The sequence below is a fragment of the Lissotriton vulgaris genome, chromosome 1_1, assembly GCF_964263255.1.
Source record: "Lissotriton vulgaris chromosome 1_1, aLisVul1.2, whole genome shotgun sequence".
In the NCBI taxonomy this organism is placed as follows: domain Eukaryota; kingdom Metazoa; phylum Chordata; class Amphibia; order Caudata; family Salamandridae; genus Lissotriton; species Lissotriton vulgaris.
This window is the reverse complement of record NC_141685.1, coordinates 1252247694-1252271746: the sequence shown is the minus strand read 5'-3', so window position 1 is coordinate 1252271746 and position 24053 is coordinate 1252247694.

Sequence of the window (24053 nt, the reverse complement as noted above, 5' to 3'; positions counted from 1 at the left end):
AATGGAGAACCAGTCATACAGCAATGCAATCACCAACACAAAACACCATACAAACAAAAGACAAAACAACCATTCAGATGAGTCCTAGCGGGTCCACACTGGACCCGCTAGGACATAGCCCAGAAGACGAAATCCAACAGAAGAGGTGTGCAATGCGCCCAGCAAAGGAAAGAGAAGGAGAGAGCGAGGGAGAGAGACGGAGTGAGATTGCACAAGAAGCGCAAGGCCTTGCAGGACATCTGGCACCACATCCCAACATGTGTGTGTGTACCGCCATCCGTACACCATGAGTCCAAGGCCGTGTCCCAATCTCAGCCACAAAGCCACAGCACATTCCGAAACCGCAAGTAGTAGTCAGACAAACCTCAGGGATGAAAGCTCCATTGTTCCAATGCAGAAGGAGGGAGGACACCTGCACCTCTCACCTTGGTCCTGAACGCACCTGGAACACCCTGAGATAGATGCCATGGCAGATGTGGACGACTCCCACACCATGCATTGTGCAAAGGAACCATCTGACTTATCCACACCCCACACACAGAAGACCCTGCCTGAGGTACCCCCGCATGGGATGGCCTTGACTGTCGCGGAAGCAGCAACCCATTCAGTCCAACGTTGTACACACATTTCAATCATTGCTCAGAGCTGTGGCATATCCTCCACACAACTGCTGCAGTACAGAAGTGTGCAGGTTTCACGAGACGCACCAAGGCAATGGCAGGCCATACCGGGCACATGCACAACCCCCATCACATGGAACAGTACTGTGCACGCATGCTGCATTTACTGTGCGCAGTGCCACTGGCAGTGCTGCGGATCAGTTACCGGCTCAGCTTCCGCATTGCCTACGTCACCTGCGTCCAGCCCTGGTTCCACTGCCGAACATGCACATTCGAGTGTCCTATGGATGTCTGCCTATCCAACACAACCGTAGATCATGAACAGGAGTGTAACGAGACAGCCGTGCAGAGGATGCCTTGAAATACTGCAAATATATTGGCAGGTGTGCATGGGAGATTGCACAATTCCTTGTGTGCAGTGACCACATAGAGGTACTACCCTATTGGGCTGTCTTGCGGATTGGTGAAATGGCATGGACTGAGCACACCTGCCCAGACCAGTTAATGGATTGGCTCACCCTGGTGTTCCTTGAACACGTCAACGACGTACTATTGGAACACATTGCATATGAAGATGCACGGGCATTCATGGACGAGGCACTACGTTCCTGCTGCCACATCCGATTGTTACCCACAACACAGGTCCCAACAACATGTTGCATTGTGGGGAATGCTCACATATCCCACCACAACAGAGGACTAGTCTGCCATCGTCCGAACTCTGGATGCATGTGCGTGAAACAGCGCGTATGTACACACACATTTGCAATGTGAGGCATGTCCATGGTTGTAGCAACATAGCTTTGTTTGGCAACGTTGCCAATTCGGACACACTGCTGGGGTACAGCACACACACAGCACTGTGGCACGACATGTGAACCTGTTGGACCCTTTCATCTGAGCACTGTCAACAGAGCAGACAATAGGCGCACTCTGGTGGCAGAGCACTATGCAGATCCCATGGGCAGTGAGTCATGCCCCTTCACACGGGGCAATGGGCAGACGCCAAGCAACACCTGACTCATCCAACAAGGCAAGGTGGGCAGGGAGCATTGCCATCCGTGATGATGTTTGTCCATTACTGCAACAACAATATATGAACCTCAATATGTACCCATGCTACGTGCAAGTGTCTTATTCATGTCCCTGCCTGTTGTGGCCGTTGCCTCCTCCGTACTGACAAGCACATGCCAATAAAGTCTATATCACCCCACTGGTGTCTAACTTTGAGGTATGTTGATTTTCTTGTCCACTCGTGTGACACAATGAGCATTGTCCCTACACAGGGTGGGATTGACTGACGCATTTGCAATGGTGGTGTGTCCCTTTTGCAAGTTCAACCTCTGTGAGCCAGACATTGTTTTGGGATAGGTGCTGGCCGACATGTGCACTTACGTGACTTCAACAATGTGAGTATGGTGTGCAACCTCTGACCATGTGGAGCAATGTCATACATCATAACAGAATTTGTCCACACAGATGTGTGTAAGTGGGTATGCAACGTGCTGTTCTGTTGTCACATGTGATGTAAGCCACCACTCCTGGTCTGTTACAGATTTAGTCAGTCCATCCCACTGAACCTATTCAACTCATGGACGTATGCCTAGTTTGGGGGGTCTTGAGATTATTGTTGATGTGCAATGGGGAGACAGCTAGTACTCACCTTCACAGTCAACCAATTTGCCATATTTCTCAGGCATACACATGCGCATAGATGTAAGTTACCATGGTGTACCTTCATGTGCAATCTTTGTCCCTACATCCAGCCATAATTCCATACTTGAATAAACGTAGAAATGACACATCTGTGTGATTTAGAATGTTTTATTCACATTCAGGTGAGTGACGGAGCTGGTTCTGTACATGGCTGTAGGAGAGTAGGATCTGCTTACTATGGTTACCCCCACTTTTTGCTGGTGTTTCACTGTTTTTCGACTTTAGTCTGGCTGGGGCCATGCTAACCAGGACCCCAGCCTAGCTGCTTCCTCTCTAAATTGATTGCATGTACATTAGGTACACTCCAGATTGGTTACTGGGTTACCCTTGTGAGTCCCTAGTATATGGTACCTTAGGTACTAAGGGCATATGTACCCCAGAGTCCTACCAGGGGCTGAAGCATGTATTATGCTACCCATGGGAAGCCTTCCAAAATGGCACCACAGGTCTGCTACTGCAGCCTGGGTAAGGTGGTGCATGCACCCCTTACTGAGATATAAGTTACCTATATCTACCTTTAATCACTGACACATATAAACCATTAAGTCACTCCCATGGCAGGCCATATCAATGCTGAAGGCAGAGTGCTTGGTTTTGTGTGAGAGGGTGCCCATGCATGAGCAGGACCCCTCTTCAGCTTTCGCAATCAATTCTCTGTAGCTGTTCTGTGATGCAGCCAGATCATATACTCTTAAGTGCATTATAACCTTGCGGTTAATGCAACTTTGGAATGGCTGCATAGAAACATGTCGTGTTTGATATCACTTTGGAATCCTACCTCCACCACCAGTCCTGGAGGTGGGGGTACAATTCCACCCTTCTAGAGGGAGAAACATGTACACATCGACCTAACCGGTAATAGAGGGCTGCAGCCATAGACACAAGTCTGACCTCCTGCTGCTGGACAAAACTCTGGCAGGGGAGGTCTGGACAATAGGTTTCCTGTCACAGGGAGGTGTATTGGGGCTGGGTGGGTGCATTCATAGAATGCTTTTCAGATAGTGCTGGGGCACACTTGGTGTCCCTGTGCGTATCCCAGTTCAAACCGGTTGCAGGGGCACTCAGCCCCTGCTCTGGCGTGAAACTGGACAAAGGGCATGGGTGTAACCTCCCCTCTTCCCTACCATAGGTGGGTTCCCAGGATATGTCCACCCCCTTTTCTTAGTATTAGTATGGGTCCTCAGTCCTTAGGACTTCAGATTACACCTGGATGAAACTCTGCAACATATATTCTTGAACTTCGACATTCTACATGACTAGAAGACGGAAGAATCTCCCTTGGGGTCAAGGAGTACCTCCCTTGTTCAAACAGGCAACAAAGAAGCATCTTGCTCATTGGAATTTCCAAGGCTTCTGCCGGAACCCAAAGGATTTGTGACTCAAGACATGGACTTCCAGACTTCTCAGAGGCCGACATGAGATCCCAGCAAAGCTGAGTCCTTCAGTCCTCACAAGTGACGTGGAACTGGAACTCCTGGACTCCATGCATATTTGCTAGTGCATCCTTTTCCCGAGATTTCCTGAAATTGTGCATTGGGCTTCTTGTAGTCCAAGCCCGAGCACCATCTGCACCGAATACTGTGGGCCTACAATCCACGAGTGTTCTGTGAGCCGTTTCTAGCATTTCTGCTTGTGGCCCCTTTGCCATCCATGGTCTGTCGACTGGTGGGTCTCTATGAAGGTAACTCTTCTTTGCCTTGGGCTTCTCTGGTTGCTCCAGACGTGCCCTGACTCCCCTCAAAAGGGTGAGTTCCTCAGACCTTGCTGGTCTGCACCAAAGCCAATCTCTGCTTTCTGCATGGGTTGCTGTTGCCAAGGCTTGTTGGGTCCAATCCGGAAACCGACACCGCAGCACTCGACATCCTTTATGGGACTGTTTGAATCCAGCACCTGGTCATCGTCGATGCCTCTTGGTCCTTGTGGCTGAAGAGTCAAGCTTCACCTTCTTCACCTGAAATTACCAAACATCAGTAAGCATCTGCTCATCCCATTCCTGGTCGAAAGGCAAGTGTCCAAGACTCTTTCCCCTCTGCTTTCAGGTTCTTCACATCTCTTGGATCCACCCGGACACTTTCCACTTGGTTGCCAGCAGCACTTTTGCAGCAACTCGCCATTGAATTCAACGACGAAACTCGACATCAAAAGACACCTATGCACCCAGCTTCCTTAGGTGAGGTAACTCGAGTACTCCTGTGCTCTCGTGGGTGTTGACTCTAGAACTTCCTAGTTCTAAAGGGGTTTTATCCAAGTCCTTTTCTAAGTATCCTTTTCTTTAAAATTCCAACTGTGACTTTCTCCATAGAAGTTAATGGTGATTCGCTGCTGTGTTTAGACACTGCACGCGTCCCCGTGGGTCCCCTGTGTCACTACCTTGGGTGGTTACTGGTGGCCCCAGCGGTTCTAAAGGCTCTAGGCCTTGTATCTATGTAAGTTGTGGTTCTTATACCACTTTTCTAATATATGGTTTGTTACGCCCCTAGGGCTCAACATATATTGTGCTAATTTACTGTGTGCTAAATAAGTTTACTGAATGTACTTTTGCCTCTAGCCTCATAAAGAGACTAGAGGGATGTGTTTACAATAAATACATTTATTTTATATTATATACACAGATCGGTAGTGGTGTTTCCAAAAGATTGGAAAAGACCGCACATTCACTAATATCAGTAAAAAATAGAAAACAGTACTGGATAGTCAATAGAATCTTTCTCAGTATCAAAGACAGAGTGCTACATGGACCAATATCCCCCACTACCAGGAAGGAACACAACTTCTCAAGCCAAAGGATTGACAAGTAAACATACAGGCAACGATGGTCAGGAGAGCACAATCCTACAATGTAAATATATAATGGACTAGTGCAGTATAAAGTCCAAGCAACAACAAATCCAAATGGTGTCAGTAATTCAAACTAAGATGCAGGACACATAGATGAGTAAAGTTCATAATTTGTTTCATCTTTTCCTTTATTAATTTCTTAAAAGTAATTGTCCAGTTGATAAAATGACAGCCGACACGTGTTTCGTCCGTACTATGAATTAGTACAAGGACTTTTTCAAGGATAATAGGGTAAAGCGTTACGACATAAGAATTGGCAAATATCGTGGAAAGTAAATAGTCAGCTCGATGCTCCCAAATGCATACGTGATAACAGTTCGAGTGGCCCGATTGAATAGATCAACAAAGATATATGCAGCTTGCTGAATGTCAAAGGGGGGATTCTTCACCATCAGTTCTATTATGTAAAGGGTATTAATTTATCCTGATGAAACCACGTGAATGAAGCCACAGAAGTGGCTACTGCGGCCAAACAGATCGACTCAGTAATTTAAATAAGTTTGGTCCACAATCGGGCAAAAGGGATTAAATGGATAAAAAGTAGACTACCGCACATGTCCTGGTCAGAACATTTCAAGTAACGGCGGTAGCATCAATATTATATGACTATATGGTGTAATATAACACCACGTGCTAAAGAACACCTCGAAGTTTCACGAGGCGTGATGTGTGCTCTGACACCACTTGATAATGGCACTCCGTCAGCCTGTACATTTATTTTATATATATACCTGGTGTGGTTCTTTTTTCATTTGGTCATTCATGAGATTATAGACTGGTAAAACAAGCTGCTTTACATTCCTCCAAGACTTAGCCTAAAGGCTGCTCTCCACAGCTACAGCTAGGACAGCTTTCTATATAGGTTGTCTTTAAACCTACCATCAATAAGGGTCGTTTGGACTGGTGCAAGGTGCCCACTAGAATAGTGGACAGCATATACCAGGCCAACTTCTCACAATGGCCCTCCAAGCCCACATCACATGTAAGCGCAGTGGTGGGCCAAACACAGTCCTTTGAGAAGTGATTAGGAAGTGGGAGAGTGCAGTCCGCAGCTGGATTGCTGTGTAATTGGCTAGCAGTGATGAAATGGCAGTCTGGGTCGGGGTTCGGGTGCATGTCGCAAAGAGTTCCGGGGGTCAGTATGAGGTGTTTCCCAGGGCATGATGCATAGGTCATAACCAGGCAGGGACCGGGTATATAGAGGTAATGGATGCTACTGCCTCCTTCCTCACAAAGTAATTTCAATCCCCTTCTTTCTCCCCTGATACGGGCTCTGTGTCTGGTGTGTCCTGTGTGTGTGGCAGGGTGATGGTTGCATCACTGTGTGCCACTGACACAACAGACTGTGAAGGTAATGGTGCAGCATCATTGTGTGCATTGACATATCAGGGCTCGGAGCTGTGTGTGTCGATGTTCCCACTGCAGTCATCTGGGACCAGCTCAGTGGCAGAAATGGCAAGATGAGGTACTTCAGGGCATTGAGCTTCCCAGTTACTACTCGCTGGTGTCCTGCCGCGGCAGACAGACTTCCAGCCTGCATCTGCTCCATGGTCTCCATTGAGCTCCGCATCTGTACCAACTCTGTGCTCTGATTGCTGGTGCCTGTCTGACTACACAGTTCTTGTATTAGATTCATTGCCCCAGCAAGGTCAGCCAAGGTCTGTGGTGGAGCATGGTGCATACAGGGGGTTTCTGATAGGGACTGTACGTGGTCCCTAATGGGACTCAGACACCCAAGTATGGCATTGAGTTTGTTTGCCACGAGTACGAAGTCCACCTGCAGATGGTCAGCCAACTTCACATGGCAATGCTACATACGTTGTTGGGACTCCATGAATTGGTCGGGGTGCTGGGAGACAGCTGTAGTGATGTGTGTTTTCTGCTGTGTGGTCTGTGCAGGTGGTGGGCTCACCTCGGGGCAGCTGGCCTGCCCTGCTTCTGGGGATGGGGTGCGGAGGCTATCCACGATCCGTTGGAGGGTGTCGGTGCAGATGACCAGGGCGTCCTCTTCATAGTCACTGAAGATATGTCTGGTCTGCTCTGCAGGTGTTCTTTGTCCCTCTGCAATATGAAAGGGGAGATGCAGGTTAACATAGTTGCATATGTGTGTTGGAGATTTGCTGATGTTTACGTTCAGCCTGCATGCCAATGTACATTGTGACTGTTTTGGTGTAGCTGGCTAATTGATGGCAGTCAGTGTGTTTTTGACTACATGATGGATGTGAGGTAGTACCTGTGCATTGTCATGACACAGTGTCAGGCAATGCCTGATCTGAGTAGACAGCTACTAAGCACAACTGGACCTGTTGTGGGTCATGTCCTATGGTGCTGGTGTTGCACTTTGTACCTCATTGCCATAATTGCTGATGTTCTGTGAATGCTATGTGTGTGCTGCATTGTGGGGGAGTTGCCCCTGCAGCTCTGATTTCATGTAGCCTTCTCCCTTTGAGGTAGAGTGCCTTAGAATTGTGTGCTTTTTGGGGCCTGTTTTGTTTTTGACTTGGGTCATATGTGCTCTCGGACAGATCTTTGTGGCCCGGTGCATTGTTTGTCTGCTGCATGTATTGCATGGCATGGGTTGTGTGAATGTGGACATGTCAGAGTGTGACCTGCTCCTTTATTATTATAATTATTATTATTATTATTATTATTATTATTATTATTATTATTATTATTATTATTATTTATATGTCACACAAATCATTCCCAGAGGGATCTCTCGGCGCCCGGGGAGTAGACGACAACATACAGTTTTATTCATCTAAAATAGCCAGGTTATTAATTGTTTCTTAAAGATCGTGAGAGTGGGGCAAGCCTGCAGATCTTCTGGCAGTGCATTCCAATATTTAGGGGCCAAATAGAAAAAGGCACGCCCACACATCTTAGCCTTTTTAATTCTCCGGATTTGGAGGAGCTTATGGTCACTAGATCTTAACTGCCTGGCCGGAGTATACCATATTAACTTTCTCGTTAGATATCCTGGTCCCAATCCGACCAGGGCTTTAAAGACCAGGCACAAAAGTTTAAAAACTGCTCTTTTCCTCATTGGGAGCCAATGCAACTCACTCAGTAATGGAGAAGAGGGAATGCGTGCAGGCTTATTCAGAGCTAGGCGTGCCGCCGTGTTTTGCACGACTTGAAGCTTTGAGAACAGGTCTTCCCTCATCCCCACCAGTAGAGCATTTCCTTAGTCAAGTCTACTAACATGAAGTGACTGTATCAGATCCCTTCTGGTGGAGAGAGGAATCCAGGGGAAGATCTTCTTTAGCATGCGCATCAATCCGAAGCATTTGCCGGATAGAGTTTTCACATACTCCTCCATGGATAATTTACTGTCCATTAGCACGCCCAGGTTTTTAGCCCATTTTTTGGGGGAGGGAACTTCTCCAAGTTCCACCAGCCACCATTCCTCAGTCCATAAATACTCAGCTTTCCCGAACAATAAGATCTCAGTTTTGTTTGAGTTCAGTTGCAGGAAGTTCTTTTTCATCCATGCGGCACTTTTTGTCATACATCGCTTGAATCTGTCCCTGGTCACTACTGGGTACTTCACTTAATTTTGATTGACAATGCTGAGAGGAAAATCGCTAAACTACTTATTGAAATACAGATTTTGATTGACAATGCTGAGAGGAAAATCGCTAAACTACTTATTGAAATACAATATTTTGATTGACAATGCTGAGAGGAAAATCGCTAAATTACTTATTGAAATACAGACCTGTGAGGATGAAATTAAACAGCTTAATTTACCTGAAGCTACAATGAAAAATTACAATCTACTTGATGAGATACTCACCAATCTACAAACAGACATTAAACATAGGAAGGCTCGTAAACTCAAAAGAGACTATAAAACTGGACGGGTGTTTACTTCGCACGTAAATTTGATCATTTAATTGCCAAAGGCCAATCAAATAAGAAGGGATCAACACCAACCAGTTCAGAATTGAATACATCCTCAAGTAACGTCTCTACTAGCGAGAATGAGGATAACAGTGACCCTGGCCCTAGTGTAATCCCGACTCCTTTTTTAGAGGAGGTCCGGCGGATCAGGATGGGCAACCGAGAACCTGGGGCAGATATGGCAACAACCTAGGTGAAAGACAAGGAGAGGGAGCAGAGGCAAAGGCAGAAGAAGTAAGGCCAGGAATGAGATTACGATCCTGGAGGAATTAAATGATGGGACTAATGAAATTGAAATTGTTAACCTTTCATCAGTTGTACTATCAAAAGTATTACATATATATGATTGTTATTGCTCATCAAAGATTTGAATTGATTGTTTCAACCGGGAGGTTTCTTCTGGGTTTGTAAGGAAGAGTGGTGACCTTCCTTTTCTTTGCTTAGTAGCATATTTCTTGTACAGAGAACATCTACTAATTGCCATACTCTTGTTGTGCGCCTATTTCATACCTGGTCACCACATCATATAATTGTGTCCTTCACTATGGGGACAATAATCTGCATATCGTCGGCATAAGAGATGGTTTGGAACCCGCAAGAATTAATAACAGAGCCCAGAGACGACACATAGATATTGAACAGCATGGGGCTTAATATAGAGCCCTGGGGCACACCCTTATCCACAGTTGTAGTCCTGGATACAAAAGTATCAAGTTGTACACATTGGGATCTATCTGAGAGGAAACTCTGCATCCAATCCAAGGCCCACCCCATGACACCAATCTCTTGCAGTTTATCTAATAGAATTATGTGAGAGGTGGTGTCAAAGGCCGCTGATAGATCCAGGAGAACCAACCTAGTGGTTCGCACTGGGCTACCTCCATGTTGATTCGTGGGCCATCTCATATTTTTTGGCTGCTGCCATTCTATCGGGCATGCAGTGTTACTTGCATAGTCAGTGCGAGACACAGAGCCACTGCTTTGCTGGATTCAGCAAATGTGCATGGGTCGGTTGTGTTATTGGTGATCTGGAGGGGGCCCCTTTGTGCACATTGTGGATGTGGGCCTACTTGGCATTTCTATGTGTGCTGCAGTGTGCGAAGGCTCTCAGTGACATGATCCAGGGTCATTGTGGGTATGCAGTGTGCTACACATAATTGTGCATGTGTGCCAATGTGCCCATCTCCCCCCGTCCATGGTCATTACTTACCCTGTTGATATTGAGTCAGGTCGTATCATTCTGTGTCCAGGCACCTAATTCCTACCACCATCACCACACTGCTGACTGTGGCCACCATTTCCTCCAATTCATCAATCACCTCCTATGTCGCAGGACTCCCACCTCCAGTCGTTCTTGCTGCCTTCCTGTTGGCGGGCAGCTTCTCCTTGATTTGGCCGTGCACTTCATGCCAGCACCTCTTGACCTCCTCCAGTGACATCCTCGCCATTCTGACTGCATTGACATTGTTTACAATGGCCTGCCATATTTCTGTTTGGGTTCCAGTGCCGCAGTGCAGGTGGCGGACAGTTGTTGGTAGTATCGTATGACTTCCAAGACTATGATCCGGTCTTCCTGCGGACCCAACTCCTATTGTCCTTGCCCTTCCCCAAACACGGGGTTCCATGCTGGTCCTCCGTGGGGCTTGTGGGGTTTGGCTTGTCCTCTGCACTCGGTTTGGGTGCATCCATGGTGCTATGCAGTTTGAAATGTTTCTTTTTAGTGCATTTTCCCACCAGACGCGTGGGATTTGCAGGCATGTGATTTTTGTACCGCAATTGGCCTCATCGCATGTTTTTTTGTATTCGCGTTTTGCATTTTTGCGGTGTGGTGTTGATTTTCTTGCTGATTTTTGTCACGTTATCTGATTACTATCGCATGCTTCTGCATTGTTGTGAATTCCACGTTGACACAGGGTTATTTTCCCGCGATGGGCTGCGATGTTGAAAGTTGCGTTACGCTACTCTTGCGATAGTTATCACACATTCTCGTGAATATACCTCTTTGTTATGTGGCTAGCACAATAGTTCACAAAAGTTTATCTGTTAAGTAACATTTTACAACTGACTGCAAATTTTTAACATGGTGAAAGGGACTTGAAACTACTTGATTAGGATCACTGCTAAAACAAGACTATTTATTTAATGCACAAGGCACCTCAGAATAACATACGCATTTTACTGTACTTCTTAACACCTTTCTAATGAAAGAGCTAGGAGAGAACAAGTCCGAGTAGAACAAGGGGCATAAATAGCTTTTAAGGGCTAAACTAGTTTTACCTATCTTTAATTGATCATGTATTTTTATTAAGTCCTGTAAGGGATTAGTAACTGAATTATAATATAACGCACTGAGGCATTTTTGTCTCCCAGGAGATAAATATAAGGCCATATCTTAAGAATGTTTTGATAAGAAAGGACATCTGACTCCTTGTGGCAACCTCAGACAGCACAATTCACTTTATAATCATGAAAACACAGGCCATCATTGAGCTTAATACGAGGCACAAACACTTTTAAGGTTCAATCAAGGTTTTATAAGCCCTACCATGGCTTGTAAGAGGCTATAAATTACATAACTAGGGCCAGTGACATACCACGATTATTTATTGATTGCACAAGGCACCTCAGAACAACATCAGTATTTAATGGTACGCTTAGCATTGCGCTTACAGCTTTAAGGGCTAAAACTAAATATATAAGCCGAATAATCATCCAAGGAGTTTTAGTAGGTTCTGCAAGGAAGCAGTGACCAAGTAATAATTTAATGCACTTTAGTTATTCAGGAGACAAATAAAGGGCTACCATTTAAAAATGTCTGTTAAGTAAGGACGTCTGATTTCTTATGGCAATATCAGACAGCACAATGCACTTTAAAAGCACGCAAACCCAGGTCATCCTTCCCCCTGAATACGTGGTACAATCAGTTATTAGGCTTAAACATTGATTTATAAGTCTTAAAAACAATTGTAAACTTTTTATTAAGTGCTGTAAGAACACGTGACTAACTAACTAATTATAAATAATGATATATTTCATAAATGCACTTTAGGTTTATTGACAACTACTGCAGCCTAGGTTATCCCTGCTCGTTCACACCGATTACGTTATCCTTTGTGCAATAATTAATAATCGTTATGGGTGGGGCACAATAGGAATAATTAGTGGCCATTATTTGCAATTATAGCTTGTTAGCACCATGAATTTGTATTTGGCAGAATGATCTTATATTGGTTCACGCACCCTACGAATAATTTTGCTTATTGGGAATTTAACTGTTCACACGACAAATCTTCTAGTGATCTGTTTTACCCTATGCTATATTTGTTAAGGTTTTAATGAACTAAAACATAAACTTAAAAACTTGAAACAATACCACCAGGATAAATTCGAATTACCTAATAAAATTCAGTCTAAACAATAAAAAGCATACTAAAAACTCTGTGGCCGCGATGCAAAAGATGAAGATAAAAATCTGAAGATAAAACTGCAAGATTCGATCCTCCTGCCTAGTCATTACTAGATATGGACAAATCGAATGTATCCTACTCTATTCTAACATTTGACCCTAAATTATTCAAAGAAGCAAGGACAGGGGTCAGTATAATGAAGACTCGAATACAAGTGCTCCAAATCTAAGTAATATCCTGTAGCATGAAATATGTCTCCTAACTAACTATACAGCTTCACATAACTCACAACTCACTCAATATAACCCACATCATCCTATCCAATACATCTCCAGCTCCTTCGGTAGCAATTGGCAACTTTCTCATTTTCTCCCACATCTCCAAACTGGAATATTTAGTCGACCTTCAGGGTCCCTTTCTCTGCCATGACTCGTTAGAACCTGTCTTCAGCTTTGTTAGTGCACCATCTTCTTGCCAAAAGTTTCCTTCTGTTACTTTTTATCACAACAATATATAATGCCTTTTCACTAGTTAATGAAGCCTCGAGTCTGTACTTACGGAGGAGAGAACATGCAAGTAAACAACTCTCATGTGAAAGTATAAACATTGAAACTCAAAATCTACGGCCTTTGGTCACATTAAGGGGCTCATTAGGATCGCGGTTTTCCCGCATCCTCCGGGCAGGCGGAAGCCACCGCCGGCCCGGAGGATGCGGGAAAACCGCTGCTGAGGCACAAAAGACCCACGGCCAAATTAGGATGGCGGTGGGTCTCAAAATCCGTCCGCAGCTTTTCCGCTGTGGTCGCCTTCTGACCGCGGCGGAAAAGCTCTAACATGGCTGGCGGTATCTATCAGACACCGCCAGCCATATTAGGATGGGGGAAATCATATGCTTTTCCACGGCGGCTTTTCCGGGTGCAGCTTGAAGCTGCACCCGCCGCAATGTTAAAGATTGAGGATGTGACCGCCTCCCTGGCGGTCACATCCTAATCTGCACGGAGGGACCCCCGCAGCCCCTGCGGACGGTCCCTCCTACTCTATGGTGGCGGACGGACTCAGGTCCGTCCGCCATCATAATCGGCCCCTAAGTTAGCATAACAGTTTATGTGCACTCGATATCTGGATATGTGTTCACATATGGCCACAAAATCAATGTATTAATATAAAAACTCTTTAGAATGGCAAACTAAAGTTGCAATATACTAAACATAAGACTGAAAGCTACAATTTTAAAACATTTCTCTAAGTTCGAGAACTACATGTTCACAGGAAAGCTTAAACATTAGTATGCACATATTACATGATTGTATTCTCCTACCATGGAACATTTCAGAAATACATTTGAAATTCCATTGTATTATTAATAATATTGGATCACACGGGGATAATACACACGGGGATAATAAAGGTGCTAACTGCACGAAATCCATATAAGCACGTGACGTGTAAGAATGGAGCAAACATGAAGCTGCTCCAAAGGTACTGGTAGCTGAGGTAGGAGAGTCTCTGGGCTTTGGCCTCCTGAAGTAGCCAAAAGCTGACCCATTGTGTTTGTGAGGGATGGAGATCCAGACAGTTTCACTCCACTGACATGAGTACATAAATGTTCCTGTTATTCCCGCAATAGCTTTGTATCACATGCATCACTGTCAATTGCATCGTGCTATGAGGTGAAATTCAGCAAACGCCGTCTTGTCTCCAGCACAACTGAACTATGCAATATTTTGTAGCTCCATTCTAAATAGATTGAAACTGAAAAACCCAGGAGGCATGGACAAGAACCACAAAGACAACCTTTTGGTGATGATATCGACCCCTCAATGCATCACATCTCACTGTGGCGACGTAGGGGTGTACCCCTCCGCCCATTCTTGTAAGTTTTCTCCCAACCTGGCACCATTCCACCCAGGCATTCATGGCCTGCATACTTTGTTTTGTCTTATGACAAAGAGCAGACTAACTCTGTACGAGCTCTGCTCACCACAATGGTATACAGGATGAGAAAACATACAGTGAGATCACGTAATGTGGAACTTTGGGAAAATTCCACCTATATGACTTATTTCATATGTATTTATACAACAAGAAAACATTAAAAGAATGCAGTTTTACAGCGTTAGTTGATGGTGAAAATTACAAATTGTTTACACATGTACCTCGCCCTCTTTCACCTCTTTTTTTTCTTTCTCTCAATAAGAATCTCTCAGCTAAAGTGACCATACACATTGTCTGTCAAAGGATGAGTGTCAGCAATTACAGGTGGGCCTGGTCCAAAATTACACATCCTACTTAGGTGACTAAATAAACTTTTTTTCATAATGTTTATTATTTCAAGGGGATATAAAGCAAAAGTACACTTTCATATAGCAGTTAAATACGTTAGATAAACATCAGCTTTATATATAGTTGGTGGTTAATATAAATAGAAATATGTAACACAAACATTCAATAGATTTCTCATATCAAACTTTACTGTATCAAAAGACATTTTGGGGTAATATTTTTACACAAAATCTTCCTGAAGCTTAAAAAATGTTCGTTTTGACTCAAAGCACAACACATATAATTATTTCTGGTGTTTAACTCTGTACATCTTCGCAAGTCAATGAAAAAACCCCACTCCACCAAAACTCAGTGAACGAGAAATAGCCAATGAAATGTAAATTCATTTCAGACACCTAACTGATGTTTCCAATGAGAGTGAAAACTCCAATAGAATTACTAAAGGATCGAGGGGTGCTCTAAATTTTAATTTATGTACCCAGTATTAAAAAACGTCCTGCCATTAGCTATCTTATCTGAAACCAGAAAAAAATGTTTGAAACCAATTTCCAACTCCCAAAGATACACTCCTAGAACACTTGGAAGAGCGTTTAGAGTTTATCTTAGTTAAAAACGTAGGCGCACAATATATTAGCCAATTTGGCATAAAATAACATTTCATGGTAATTGCTCCCCCTTAAGTCTAAAAAATTTGACTAATTACTTTTAATTCAAATATGTGATACTATAATATTCTCTTTCATCATCCATTTATGAGATTTTTTATACATTTCTTTTCCTTGATACTTGAGTGATATTTTTGCCAATGCTCTACAGAACTTCAACTCAGATTTTCAATTAAATTCCAATACAATATTAATTTCCATTTATACTACCAGGATTTATACTTCATAACATATGTTTAATGGTATTGTATGACCACTTAATGCGACCTTTAAGATTTTTTATTGACATTTCCTACTTTTAAATTCACAATGGACAAAAAAAATCTGATAGTTTGTAAATGCCATTACATTTCTTACTGTAAGCTGTTGCTCCCCAAAAGTTATATCTTTAAACAGAGTCACAGCATTGACAATTGGAATAGAAAAATACTTTAAAAAAACTGCTCTCTCCTTTTAAAAAAAAACCCATAAATACCATGTAATGCAACATTCTTTGGAGATTTTGCCAACCTTAGAAACTTTTCCTTATTAATATCATTCAAAATCAAACAAATACAAAAAGGGGGTGAGGCAAAATAATATCACACCCACCACCTGGGACGTCCCTTTGCTGTTACAGCTATGCACTCTACAAATTGCCTAACATAACACAACAGTGAAACCAATTTAAAACACTTCTGATGGTGCACAGAACCGGAAGTTCAACCCCTTTCAACTTCTAGCAAAGAGAACTTCAAACGTAGACAACATTTGATTGTTGAGGACCCCTTTTTTTTGTATTCTTGATAGTTCAGCATAATTCTTTTTAGCATTTCATACACAAGGTACATTTAGTTTAAAGGCTTCAATAAAATAGTCGGACAATAGTTTTTTCATTAATATTCTTCTTCTTTTATTAGTTTCTTAAAAACGGTAGCCGCAGCCAACGCATTACGTCCTCATGGACTTTTTCAGGGCTACAAAATACACATTGGTACAAACAACTATATTTAAAATATGTACAAATAGATCTATATGTACTAATCTTGCGACATGCGAGAAAACTTTTTCCTATATTGATATTAAACACACCCCACATTTGACAAAATCCCAACAAATGGCAATCCATTTATATACACTATTCACCAAAACTGTGTCATTTCACAGTTTCTATTAGCTCAAAATAAATCATATGCTGAACTACATTTTTTAAATGGTTCTTCATATTCAGAAAAGGAGGATCCTCTTTACAGTTTTTCCTACCATTTAAAAAAACTTTATTAGCACTGGGAAGACAAACAAGTTTCAATCCTTGATTGGGATTGTTAGAGCTTCTAATACCTTATTGTTTATGATGAACTTATTTCTATCTATAGAATGAAGCTGTTTGGCAACCATTACTTGTTGGTGTCCACATACCTCCAATTTCAATTCCTCTCAGCGTTATATCTAGAATGATGTATATATTATCTGTGCCATCCGTTATTTTCTGAAAAATGTGCACTTTGAATTCTATAAAAATTATGAAAACGCAGTGTTTTAGCAAAGGCACAGTAACATTGGGAAAGATTAAGATTTTTTAAAAACCTTTTTGATATCCGCATACTTTTGGTAGTGAGTCCACGCATATAAATTCTTGCTTTGGTTTACTGTATGGTATACTCCAACATTTTTGGGGAAAACTGTGTTTTTCTAGTTGCACTCGTAAGTCTTCATAAACCCTAATAATGAAAAAAGCATTACTGTGAAATCAGTGTGCACACTCTGAATATTAAAATTAATAAATGTGAACAAATTATTTGGCCCAATGTAATCTCTTGCGGACCAAAAATTGCAGATGCATCCATATTTAGTGCCCGAAGTTGGGGCCGTGTTGGTGAGCATTTTCCCAGAATTCTAAATGCACATGCATTTCTTAGTCAGAGATTACAAATCCCTTGTTTCATAAAGAAATCAGTTCTTATTCTATTGCATGTGTCCAGACCTATATTTAAATAATTTCATACCATTAAAAGGAAAGGCATGAAAAAATCCAATTTCACACTTGGTTTTGCATCTGGTTTTGACCCCGGAAGCAACATAAACTCAGATAATTTGCGATTCGCTTGGATAAAGCCCCTACTGGTCATTAACGTGCGGCACAATGATTTCTTTGGATTAGCACTACATCTGTGTCGAAGGGCACTACATCTGTTCTGAACAATGCAGTGGTAACGATGCATCAATTGTTTAGCAAATCAGCTGCAGTACCCACTTCTGAGACCTAGGACTGGAGGACGCACCAAGGGTAGGACTCACAGATGGCTGAATCCAGCAGTACCCGCAGAATTGCAGGAATGCTTTTATGACCCAGAGACTCCAGAATACAGGAGGCAAGTCAGCAAGCCCTTGGAGTCACTCTGGGTTCAAGTGAAATGGGTCCAGTCCTTGTCCTCCACAGGGAAGAGATCAACAGGTAGCAGGGGCAGCTCAGCCATGAAGCAGTTCCTTTGAACAATCAGTTAAGCAGAGTGGCAATCCTTATAGCATAGCAGTTCTTACTCCTGGCAGAGTTTCTCACAGGTCCAGTATTGCACTGTCTTGATAGGGTCAGAGCCTCAGTACTTATACCCAAATGTGCCTTTGAAGTGGGGGTGACTTAAAAGTAAACCCTTGAAGTTCACAGGTCCCCTTTCATCCCAGCCCAGTCTGCCAGGCTATCTGGGAGGGGAGGGCGGGGGGGGGGGGGGTGGAATCAGCCCCTTGTGTGAAACACACGACACTGCTCATTCAGATTTAAGTGTCAGCTCTCTCTTCCTCATCCTACCCAGGAAGGGCTATCAGAATGTAGATGAATGCAAATGCATTCTCAGACACACTCACCCTTTCTGTGTTTATGACAGTGGCATAACAAAACATGAGGGGGCCTCTCTGCAAAGTACAAGGAGGGGGCCCCCTCTGACTTACTCAGGAAATCCCAATCAGGGCACTGTGCTGAGTGGGCTCCCTGGAGCTCCAGGGACCCAGCTTACTGCAGGGGCTGCAGGGACCTCTGTTATGCCAGTGGCTTGTGGCTGTCTAGAGGGAATGCACAAAGTCTAACTGTCACCCAACCCATACGTGAATTGGAGACATGCTACAAGGCACACAAAGCATTAAGAGCATGGAAATGTCCATTTTCTAAAAGTGTAATTTCGAAAATACTAATGTTAAATCCTACTTTGCCAGTATCATGGATTTATCATTACCATTTCAAAGATATAAAACATGATGCGGCTACTCCTTTCTAATCAGGAACTACAGCTTAAAAGGGTTTTAAGGAATTTCTAATGCTAGCCCGTGAAAGGAGTAGGCCCCATAGTGGTAAAAAATGAATAAAGCTGTTTGTTACTACCCGGACATGTAAAACATAATGGTACATATTCTCCCTTTTACTTACACAGCACCCTGCCCTTAAGGCTACCTAGGTTCTACAATAGGGGTGACTTATGTGTAATAAAAGGGGAGTTTCAGGCTTGTCAAGCGGTTTTAAATGTCAATTCAAAGTGACAGTAAACTGTGAACACAGGCCTTGCAATGGCAGGCCTGAGCCAGGTTTGAAAGGCTACTTGGGTGGGTGGCACAACCAGTGCTGCAGACCCACTAGTAGCATTTTAATTACAGACCCTGGACATACTGGATAATACTTTACAAGGTACATATAAGTAAACTAAATATGTCAATTGTGTATACACCAATGTCATCATGTGTAGGAAAGAAGCACATGCACTTTAGCACTGGTTGACAGTTGTACAATGCTCTGAGTCCTAAGGCCAACAAAAGATACAGCAAAAAGACGAGGAAGAAGGCCGGTGACTCTACAGAGAGGGCCATTTCCCAACAACATTCTTCTGTCCATCTTACTTCAAACCCAGAGCAAGATGGATTGGGCGTATATGTCGGGCATTGGAGTTAAGAAATTAAGTCAATTACCAATCTGTAAAACTGACACCAGCAAGTTTGTGGTTGTTTTTAGGTTTATAATGCTGCATGGCTCTAAAAACCACCTCTGACGAACCAGACTGGGAAACCCTGGCTCCCCACCCTGAAGCACACTCTCACCTAAGCAACATGGTCCCTGTCTCTGATGAGCAGGTCACAAAATTGATGACCACTGTCAAGGCAGGATCTCCGCTTGACCCATGTCTTCAGAGTATCTTTTTTTGGCCCACATTGGTCCTATGCCCATATGTTATTCAAATTTTCAATAAATCCCTTGAATCTGCAGTATTCCTGGATATATGTAAGGGAAGCATTGTATTCTAATTACAAAAATGTGCGGCATGGAAGTCCACAACCCTGCAAACTACCCACCAATCTCCCTACTTCCATATTTGTCCAAGGTACTGGAGAGACTGGTCAGTAAACAATTAGCCAACTTCTTAGAAACCAATGAGCTCCTGGACCCATCTCAGATAGGCTTTAGAGCTTCAAACAGCACAGAAGCCACGTTACTTGTGAAATTGGACAACATCAAATCCTTGGTGGACCAGGGCAAACTGCCGCCCTGATCCTTTTGGACTTGCCGGTAGCATTCAGTACCTTATCACACAACCTCCTACTGAGCATCTTGCATGAAAATGGGCTACACTTGAAAGCTCTTCAGTGGTTTTACTCCTTTCTACATAAGAGAATACAAAAATTTCAAATGGGTCCCTTCTTCTCTAACCCAAAAACTATTAATTACAGTGTCACGCAGGGAGCGTCCCTGAGCCCTACCCTTTTCAATGCCTATGTCACCGCTTTGGACAAGATCGGAAGGAAATGGGGCCTCAATACTAGCTCCTATGCGGATGATACATAGCTACTAATTGCCTTCAAAGAAAGGCATGAGGAAACCTGGAACAACCTAATTAACTGTCTTTCAGAAACAGCAACATGGATGACAGACCATCACCTGAAACTAAATGTTGAGAAGTCCGAGATCTTGCTGTTCGGAGGAGCTCACCTAGTCTGGGATGCTACCTGGTGGCCCCAGTAACTAGGAACTGCCCCTGAACACAAATGGGTTGTAAAAAAACTGGGCATACTCATCGACAATGCACTAACCATGCAGCACCAAGTCCGAGCATTGTGAAGACTCTTCTCATGGATCCCCTTGAACTGCAGGAAGACCATTACCCAGGCACTACTTTCAGGTAGACTGGATTATGGGAATGCTCACTATGTGGGCATGCCAGACTATCTTTTTTTACCGACTGCAGGTTATCCAAAACCCAGCTGCCAAGCTTATCTAGCCACCAAGCTTATCTGCAATAAAAGCAAATACAGCTTGGCATCAGAATGTGTGAGGGAGCTCCATTGCTATGCACACAGAGTGCTACACAAGAATTGCCCCTGGATACTGCAGGAAAAAATAGAATTCTACACCCACGAAAATTGAGGTCTTGCTATCATGCTTTGGCCAAAATCAGACAGGGAGGTGCTCTTTCTCTCATCTGGTGACAGTTCATTGGAATTAACTTCCTTTAGACCTTCACCTTACAGATGAATATATGTAATTTAGGAAGAAGCTGAAAACATTGTTGTTCCCTAGGATGTAATCGCAGATACTCTACAGCCTTTTGCCTAGGTCCCCTGTTCTCAGATGTCCAGGTATACCTCCACCCTAATTTCAGGATATAGCTTTCCTAGCACCATGATATCCCTCGGGATGACTATCTCGCTCAATAAATACAAAATACAAATACAAATATGGATACAAACATTAGTTAATGATATTATGTTGCCCACCCAGCAACTAAAGAAGTTGCCATTTTTTAGTATGTAGACTTTTGTCTCTTTTCTTATGACTGATAACTGATTGGCTTATGGTACTGTATGTTTTTCAAACATTCAGTGTATTATACCAATGGATTATATTATTCAATTTGACAATAAACTTGACATTAACTACAGTGCAAGGCCCCAACTACAAAGAGTCGCCACAGGCGAACCTGGCAAAGCAATTGGACCGCGGGATGACTTTTTCAGCAGCGAATCAGCCCCGGAAGTCAAACCAACAGCCAACACTATGTCCTTAAGTGCTTTAAATACAACACAAGCCCAAATTACAATGCAACAGGCAGACGGCCCTCCCGCACTGAAGCTGCAGGGAGAACAGAAGGATATTTCACACTACTTCCCGAAAATGGTGATGGCACTCAAAGAAAAATCGCCTTGTAACAGAGCAACAACAGAGTTTCACACCGCAAGTCTTAGCGGACCCAAGTTTAAAGCCGGCGGTCTCAGATATCAAATCAGGATCTCAGTTGTTCGCCCCAAACCAGGGGAGTCCTGCCAGACAACTCAGATCAAATGATCTCATCCGTTTATCAAACCAGGATGAGAAGCCAGATTTAACTTATGCGGTGGGATCATTAGTGCAGGAAATAATCCCGCACTATAACTCAAGGGGATATCATGATATTCTTAACCGGAGTGCCATTCTAAAACTTACCAACCAGTTCGAGACGTTGAAATATGTGAACACAACTCACATAGATAGCATCGAATTTAAAACAATTCCCAACACACATGGGAGAGAAATGACTGTGGCAACATGGAAGGACCCGGAAATAGCCAAAGAAGTTTGGCAATACAGAGAAGATTTTGCCAACTGGGGAATTGAAATAAGACCAGTGCCGCCAGAAAGTTACCCAGGCCCACTATCCATGCTGGAGGAAGAAAGACCAAAACCAGAAGGCGTAATTCTACGGGGTGCCGTTGGGGGTATGGATATCAACAAGGGGGGTTGGGCCAACTTACACATCATTCACCAAAGCCTGTGGGGGGTAGACAAAGAATGCCGGAAAATTCTACAACCAACTCAAAATACATCCACAGCAAGGATGGTTGAAGCATTAAAACTGACTCTGAAAGTCTGCTCGTGGAACATCAATGGCCTGGGGGGCAAAACCAATGATGCAGAATTATTGTCATTTTTAAAACTTTTTGACATTATCCTATTGCAAGAAACCTGGTCAACGGCTTCCCAGCATATTGACGGCTTTAAGGAAATCCAATTAGAAGCGATCAAAATAGGCCCGTCAGGAAGGGCTGCCGGAGGCCTTTCTATCTACCTGAACACTGGGATCACTTGGTCATATGATAACATCGACACAGGACAACAATGGATCCAGTGTATTAAAATTGAGATGACACCAGTTCTCGGAAATGGTAGGCAGACGGCCCATAACACTTTCTCAATAATAATCTGTAACACCTATCTTCACCCAAACCCCAAGAACAAAGTGGAGAAAATCTTGACCTTAAAAGCCTTTATAAAATCACTACAATCCACGTACTCGCAGGCGGGGCTGGTCGTGTCTGGCGACCTGAACATGTTCCTGCTTCAAACAGACCACGCTCAACTCATGAATCAACAAAAACGGATTGGCGGACCAATCCCAAGCATTATTACTAATCATCAAAAAAGGGATAAGATCGGTCAACAATGTGCACTCATGTTCGCTGAGGTCGGGATGATCGCATTGAACGGCCACTTTCCACGAGACCAACCAGCTTCTTCTACTAGAATATCTAAACAGGCCCAATCAGTGCTGGACTATACCATCGTGGATCTAGAGGTTTTGCAAACAATCGCTAGTTACAAAATCATCCACAAATTGGAGAGCGCCCACAGCCTGCAATCAATTGAAATCAACATCCAACATAATAGGGCTACACCGACCAAAGACCTGATAGAACTCTCAAGCCTCTACAACCTTAAGAGACTGGTATGGAACGGCAATAACATCAAAGACATAATGTTATTCGTGAAAAATATTGTTATTGAAGTGACCGGAGAAGATCCACCCGCACATCAGGAAAACTGGGAAAGACTGACCTCATCACTAACTGAGAGATTCGGCAACCACAGTAACATAAAGAAATCAAGTAATACCCCTCAAGTGTCTTTGGGCAATATAGTGCACAAGAAAAGGACCCTTAATCAAGAAATCAGGAAGCTGCAAGCAACAGTCAGGTCAAAGGGTGATGATATAACCACTCAAATCTATAGTTTAGGGCAAAATTACAAAAAAGAAGTGTGGTTAGAAAAATCAAAATACCAAACTAACATCTGGCAGTCACTATTAGCATCCAGTCAATCAAACAACAGGAAATTTTTGGCTGAAATCAATAAAGTTGCAAACGGGGATGCACAGGTCCTCAGCGCTAATATTCTGGAGGATGACTGGATACAGCACTTAGAGCATACTCAAATCATCAACTATCCAGTGGGGAGCCCAGCGTTGCAGACCCTGCAACTAGAAAACAATCACGAAGCAGACCAGCTTTCGGATGAAAACTGGATAACGCCATCCCAGGTAGAAAAGGTATTAAAAAACTTGAGATCTAAGGGAGCCCCAGGTCCAAACGGTTTACCGAATGGTCTGTTCAAACAAGACCAACACTTCTGGGCAGAACATCTTTCCCCACTATTTAACTATGCATTCCAGACTGGAAGCATTCCCCAGTCATGGAGAGGAAGTATTTTTCATCCAATCTTTAAGGGAGGCACAAGATCTGATCCAGCCAATTACCGCCTCATAGCACTCATAGATGTCGTGGCCAAAATATACGCCTCAAATCTTTTGATGGCCTTGGAAGACTGCGTTTTTGCGAACAAGATCTTGCCG